Below are 7,126 nucleotides of genomic sequence, written 5' to 3' on the forward strand. Positions count from 1 at the left end.
TTTTGCTATAGGGCGCGTGTGCTTGCCAGACAGACAGAGAGAGACAGAGAGACAGAAAGTGGTAAATCACCCCCTAGGGGGGATGGCCAATCTGCAATCCCTTCTCCTCCATTCTCCTCTCGGGATCTTGGGTATGCACGCACACACGCCCAGCATGAGTTTCAAGCCACTGGGTCCGGGACGCGAACGGTAGTTGACTACGTGGGAGTCCAGCAACATAGCCATTACGCTAACTGCTGGTCCCCAGAGTTTGTTTTATTGATAACAGAAAGTGTGCACTCATGAGAGCAAGAACATCCTCAACGGGGCTTGTCACCACATCAGCCCCTTTCCCCAGCACTCCAGATCATCAGGGGCACACACGTGTGTACCAAATGTGTTTTAAGTCAACTGGGCCAGGCTGGGGACCTGAGCCTTTGGTCAGCTCCATGCTTCAAGTACCGCGGCTCTGTTCACTTTGGCCTGCACCACCAGACTGGGCTTGGACACACACCCCCCTGTATTTATTCCCACAGCGAGAGACCTGGTGTCCTTGTTCTTCCCTTGCTCCCTTATCTGACCAGTCCCCGCCATATGAAACAATTTCCATTGTTGCTGTTGCCCCTCCGCTCCCAGGAAGGATAAGCAGGACTGGAACCCCGTAAGCTCTGACACCCCTGCTGAGTGCCTTTCCAAGAGGATGTCCCCCTCACTTGCATGAGATCTGATCCCCTTCCCTGCCACACTGGGCCCCTCCACCCCATGCAGACACCCTCCTTATCCCATGGGGACTCCAACATCCTTCCTGGATCTCTCCCTGTTGTTGCTTCTCCCCTGCTGGGACCCACCTAACGACTTTTAGAATAAATTGCTCAAGAATAGAAAGAAAGAGAAGGGAGGGGAAGAGGGCCAGGGAGGAGGGGAGCCACATAAACTTCCCCCTTTCCTTGGCTTCTTGTACCCAGCAGGCATCGCACAGCCCACAGGTATCTGCTGAGTGTTTATCTGACCCAAGGAAGATGAGGATTCAATAAAAAACAGAGTCGTCTTTATGTGGGGGTGACACTACCAGACAGAGGAGCCACCTCATCTTTGAGGATTGCTGGGCTACGGGTTCTTCTCTGTGACTCGCCAACACCCTCCCGAATCCATCTGCAGGACCAGCCTGACCAGTTTCTTCATTTTCCTGTGTCAGCTCCACCCAGGGTTAATAGCATCTTCCCTAACTGAACCACGGTTACACAGACTGCCCCTCCCCGATATCTGCTGGCATGAATTAAGTAGGCCAAGCTCGCGGCCCTCTGGACACTTCATCCGCAAACTCAGCCCCTCCGGGGGCAGCAGGTAGCAATGAGGACAGCTCAGGTGTACTGAACACCCATGTGGGAGGCTTACCTCCATTTCCTAGTGGTGCGGCCTTGGGCAAGTCGTTTTCTGTATAAATTTCCTGTTGCCGCTGTAACAAATGGCCGCATACTTGGTTTTTGTTTGTTTGTTTTCCCAGAGAGATTTTTCTATAGGGTGCGTGCACTCTCTAGAGAGACAGAGAGACAGAAAGTAAGAAATAACCCCCCAAGGGGGAATGGTCATGCTGCAATCCCTTTTCCTCCATTCTCCTCCTGGGATTTAGAGCACGCACACACACACACCCTGTGAAATTCAAACCTCCAGGTCTAGGACTCAAACTGCAGTCAGCCATGTGGGAGTCCAGCAACATAAGCATTACTCCATCTGCTGGTCTCCATACTTGGTGGATTAAAACTAGAGAAATAGACTATTTTTTTTCCCTGTTCTGAAGGCCAGAAATCCAAAATCGGTATCACTGTGGCAATATGAAGGTGTTGTGTCACCCACACTCCAGAAAATTCTGGAGAGGAATCCATTCCTTGAGCCAGCCAGATGATGTCGTGGTTAAGGCAGCTGGATCCCACATGACCAACTGTGTGGTTCAAATCCCAGACCTGGCAGCTTGGAAAATATGCCACATACATGTGCTTGCACGCCCAACATCCTGAGAGGAGAATGGCGGAAAAGGGATTGCAGTATGGCCATCCCCTCTGAAGGGTGATTTCTCACTTCCCCCACCCTCCATTCCTCTCCAGCAAGTGCATGCACCCTATAGCCAAAACTAATAAATAAATAAGAGGAATCCAGCCCTTGCTTTTTCCAGCATTTGATGTCTCTAGGTGTTCCCCGGCTTGTGACTGCATCACTCTGATCACCTCCACGTGCCCTTTGTGCGCACACACACACGTGTAAAGTCTCCCTCTGTTCCTGTCTTGTAAGGACACTCGTGATGCCATTTTGGATCCACTTGGTTAAATGTAGGACAATCTCTCCATCTCAAGATCCTTCGCATGATCTCATCTACAATGCCCCCTTTTCCAAGGTGACATAGTGAGGTTCCAGGGATTGGGATGTCGTATCTTCGGGAACCATTAGTCAGCTGCCATTCTTCTCTTCTCTAAAACTCCTTGTCTCATTTGTAAAATAAGGATCATAACAACGGTGACTAGGCCGGCTCCTTCATGCAAAGGTTAAGCACTGTGCATAGGGAGCCAGATCCCTCATGGCTGACTGTGGTTCGAATCCCAGCCCTGGAGGATGGAAAACATTGCAGATGCATGCGTATGGATGCCCCAAATCCTGGCAGGGTAGAGAAATGGAGAAGGAATTACAGCCCAACCATATCCCATTGGAGAATGTTCTCTCTCTCATGTATGCATGTGCATGCATGTGCCCTCCGGCAATTAAAGACATAATAATGGTGGGGCCAACAGGTGGCATGGTGGTTAGGGTGCTGAACTCCCAAATAGTCAGCCACGGTTCAAGTACTGGACCTGGCAGCTTGCTTTCTCACTTTTCCTTTCTCTCTATCTCTCTCTACTCAAAGTAAATAATAATAATAATAATAATAATAATAATAATAATAATGATGGAATTGAATAAATAAATATTTCTTTAAAAAATGGTAACCCTCTCCCCAGGCTGATGTGGGGTTTCAGTGGGTTAACGTACAGCAGGCCCTTGGCACATGGCAGGCAGGCAGCCCTCAGAGAATGGTGTGGTTACTATGAATCGATTTCTTTACTTTTTTTTTTTTTTTTGGAGAGGTTTTTTCGCTATAGGGCGCGTGCACTCGGCAGACAGACTCTGGGCTGGCTGGGACTGAAGTGGACTGTGGCAGGGGTGTTCAGGTGCCTGTTTTTCTCTCACTCTCTCACAGAATAAATACATAAATAAGCTTCTTTTTTAGAGAGAGACAGAGATTTTTTGCTATAGGGCTCATGCACTCGCCAGACAGACAGAGAGAGACAGAGAGCAAGAGAGAGAAAGTGAGAAATTATCCTCTAAGGGAATGACCTTGCTGCAATCCCTTCTGCTCCATTCTTTTCTTGGGATTTTGGGCAAATATGCATACGTGCCCAGCATGAGTTTCAAGCTGCTGGGTCCAGGACTTGAACTGTGGTTGACCATGTAGGAGTCCAGCACCTTAACCACTATGTCACCTGCTTGCCCAAATCTTTTTCTTTTTTGCCAAAGTGTGCATGCATTTGCCAGAGAATGATGGAGACAGACAGACAGCAGGACAAAACTCTCCTTAATGAAGCATGATCACACTGTAATCCAGTCTCCTCCATTTCTCAACCTCATCAGGATTCTGGACATGCATGCACATGTGCCCAGCTTGTTTTTCAAGCCACTGGGGCCAGGATTCAGACTCTGGTCAGCCATATGGGATCTGGAGAGAGACAGAAAAACAAGAGAGAGGGACAGGGAGAAAGCCTTCATGGTGTGTGGCCATGCTGTAACTCCTCCATTTTCCCCTCTGATCAGGATTGTGGGCATACATGCACAAGTGCCTGGTGTGTTTCTTTTTTTTCCCCTTTTCTTTCTTTCTTTTTTTTTTTAAATGCCAGAGGGGTGTGCATTTGCTGGAGAGAAACAGAGAAGGAAAGTGAGAAATCACCCCCTCAGGGGAATGGCCATGTCACAATCTCTTCTTCATTCTCCTCTCAGGATTTTGGGCACACACGCACACACACACACACACACCCGGTGTGTGCCACAGTTGCCACAGTGACTGTGTGACCTGGGACGGACTCTCTCTGAGCCAGGTTCCTCATCTGTAAAATGGACGTGCTAATAGCAGCTCTTTCAAAGTGATAAGGGGAATTAACTTTTTTTTTTTTTAAGAGGTTTTTGATATAGGGCGCATGCGCTCGCCAGAAAGAGGGAGATAGAGAGTCAGAAAGCGAGAAATCACCCCCCAGGGGGGATAGCCATGCTACAATCCCTTCTCCTCCATTTTCCTCTCGGGATCTTGGACACACATGCACACGCGCCCGGCGTGAGTTTAAGCCACTAGTTACGGGACTCGAACCGTGGTTGGCTACGTGGGAGTCCAGCAACATAGCCATTACGCCAACTGCTGATCCCGAATTAACATTTTTAAATGTAATTTAATTATTACTATTTAAAATTTGCTATAGGGCACATATGCTCACTAGAGAGAGTCAGAGATTAGAAAGAGAGAGAGAGAGAAAGCTGCCAGGATTGGGACTCGAACCATAGTTGGCCATGTGGGAGTCCAGCGCCTTAACCACCACACCACTACTGACCCTGATAGGGGAATTTTAAAGAAAATAGCACCTTCAGGAATTGGCCGGATACGCAGGATGGCACTGGACACGAGTTATGTGAGGAAGCTGGAGGGGACATCAGCAGTTATAGCCACGCCCTCCCCAGGTCTCAGCAATTCCGGTGAAGGCAGGAAACTGGGTAGAGTAGAAAGCACCCGCTGACCTGTTGGGGGACGCAGGATCGGGCCCTAACTCGGTCCTGGACTTGTGTCAAGGCGCTATTTTCCAGTGTGGGCCTCAGTTTCCGCATCTCTTGGGAATGGATCTGTCAGGGTGCTCTCTGAGGACCTTGCCCCCTTCTAATCCCACTGGTGGCCTTGGGGGCGGGCCTTCCTCTAGGACCTGGCACCACGGCCTGAGTCTGCTCTGAGAGGAAGCAAAGGAGACTGGGGGCAGGACGAGAGCCCAAGCCTTTGTAGGGGAGAAGCTCTCAGGCCTCAGCGGGCCCCTCCCAGGTGCTTGCTCAACAGGAATTGCACTTAGTTTTAAGGAGCCAGCCCTGACTCACTGTCCAGGCTCTGTGACAAAACTCTGCCATTCCCTAGCCCCCAACTATGCGGGCACGGACACGGGTGGCAGTGCCCCACTGGCCATAGCCCCTCCCGTTCATTCTCTTACTATTTTTTCCTTAAGACTTATTTATTTGTTTGTTTTTATTATTATTTAATTTGACCAGAGAAAGAGAGAGAGAGAAAGGGAAAGTGAGAAAGCAAGAGGCCAGGTCCAGGACTCAAGCCGTAGTCAGCCATGTGGGAGTCCAGTAGCTTTAACCGCCACACCACCTGCGGGCCCCTCATTCTCTTAAGTTTCTGTGCATGCCTGTCAGTACACAGAGGCTGGGACACAGGGTAGGGGAGGAACAGAAGGTCCTTACTCTCCTGAAGTTTATAGACCAGTGGGAGAGGGTGTTAACTTTTAAAGTTATTTATCTGATGGCAGATGGTGTGATTAAGGCACTGGACTCCCACATGGCCAACCATGGTTCGAGTCCTGGGCCTGGCAGCTTGCTTTCTGACTTTCCCTCTCTCTCTCTCTGGTGAGCGCATGTGCCCTGCAGCAAATTAAAATAATAACTGGGGCCAGCAGGTGGCATGGTGGGTAAGGGTTCTGGACTCCCACATGGCCAACCACAGTTTGAATCCTAGACCTGGCAGCTTGCTTTCTCCCTCTCCCTCTCTCTCTCTCTTACTCTGTCCCTCTCTGGTCAAATGAAAATAAATACATAAATAAAGCTCAATAAAACAATTCTTAAAAAAAAAAGAAAATTAAAATAATAATAATAAAAAAATCAAAATAATTTTTAAAATGCAAAATAAATAAATAATTAAAATGGGTATGTGATAACTCATCCCTCCTAGACATGGAGGACGAGGGGAGGCCACATACAGGACAAGTGACCTTTGGCAACTGCTGAGCAGGGGCCAGCTGTGTCTCCTCTTCTCTGTGGCTTCGGTTTCCACCTCTGCACAGGGAGGCTGACCACTGCTCTCCCTGGTTACATTGGCTCTGCCACAACCTCCTCTGGGCACGCCCTTGCCCTTCCATCACTGGGCTTCGGTTCTCCTACATAGAGATTCAGTAGTTCAATTTACATTCCCACCAGCGGTCAGCTGTCTAGAGAGTTCCCCTTTTACCACCCCCGCCGGCACTTACCATTTCTGTTGGTTTGTTTGTTTATTTATTTGGAAAGGTTTTCACTATAGAGCGTGTGTGCTTGCCAGAAAGACAGAGAGATAGAAAGCGAGAAATTACCCCCCAGGGGAGATGGCCACGCCACAATCCCTTCTCCATTCTCCTCTTGGGATTCTGGGCACATACGCACATGCGCCCAGCATGAGTTTAAGCCACTGGGTCCGGGACTCGAACCGCAGTCGACAACGTGGGAGTCCAGCGACATAGCCATTATGCTAACGGCTGGTCCCTGATTTCTCACTTTCTATCTCTCTGTTTCTCTCTGTCTTTCTGCACAGTGCACGTGCTTCCTTCTCCATTCTCCTCTTGGGATTCTGGGCACATACGCACATGCGCCCAGCATGAGTTTAAGCCACTGGGTCCGGGACTCGAACCGCAGTCGACAACGTGGGAGTCCAGCGACATAGCCATTATGCTAACGGCTGGTCCCTGATTTCTCACTTTCTATCTCTCTGTTTCTCTCTGTCTTTCTGCACAGTGCACGTGCTTTATAGCAAAAACCTCTCCTAAATAAATGAATAAATAAATAAAGTTAAATAAAATATATTTTATTGGGACCAGCAGTTGGAATAATGGCTATCTTGCTGAACTCCCATGTAGTCGACTGCGGTTTGAGTTCTGGACCCGGTGGCTTAAACTCACACCGGGCCTGTGTGAGTGTGTGCCCAAGATCCCAAGAGGAGAATGGAGGAGAAGGGATTGTAGCATGGCCATCCCCCCAGGAGGGTGATTTCTCGCTTTCTGTCTCTCTGTCTCTCTCTGTCTTTCTGGTGAGCGCACATGCCCTATAGCAAATAGCTCTCAAAAAAAAA

The 7,126-nt window shown here is 49.0% G+C and overlaps 1 long non-coding RNA gene across 1 annotated transcript in view; it reads right to left on the minus strand.

The window, feature by feature from the left end:
- LOC102470269 (uncharacterized) overlaps nt 1-7,126 on the minus strand; it is a 14,024-nt gene that overhangs the window by 361 nt on the left and 6,537 nt on the right. Inside the window, exon 3 of the long non-coding RNA XR_334466.1 lies at nt 1,375-1,513. This is a non-coding gene — a long non-coding RNA (uncharacterized LOC102470269). The remainder of the gene's footprint in view (nt 1-1,374; nt 1,514-7,126) is intronic.

This window comes from Tupaia chinensis, unplaced genomic scaffold, assembly GCF_000334495.1.
Source record: "Tupaia chinensis unplaced genomic scaffold, TupChi_1.0 Scaffold000226_1, whole genome shotgun sequence".
Taxonomy (NCBI): domain Eukaryota; kingdom Metazoa; phylum Chordata; class Mammalia; order Scandentia; family Tupaiidae; genus Tupaia; species Tupaia belangeri.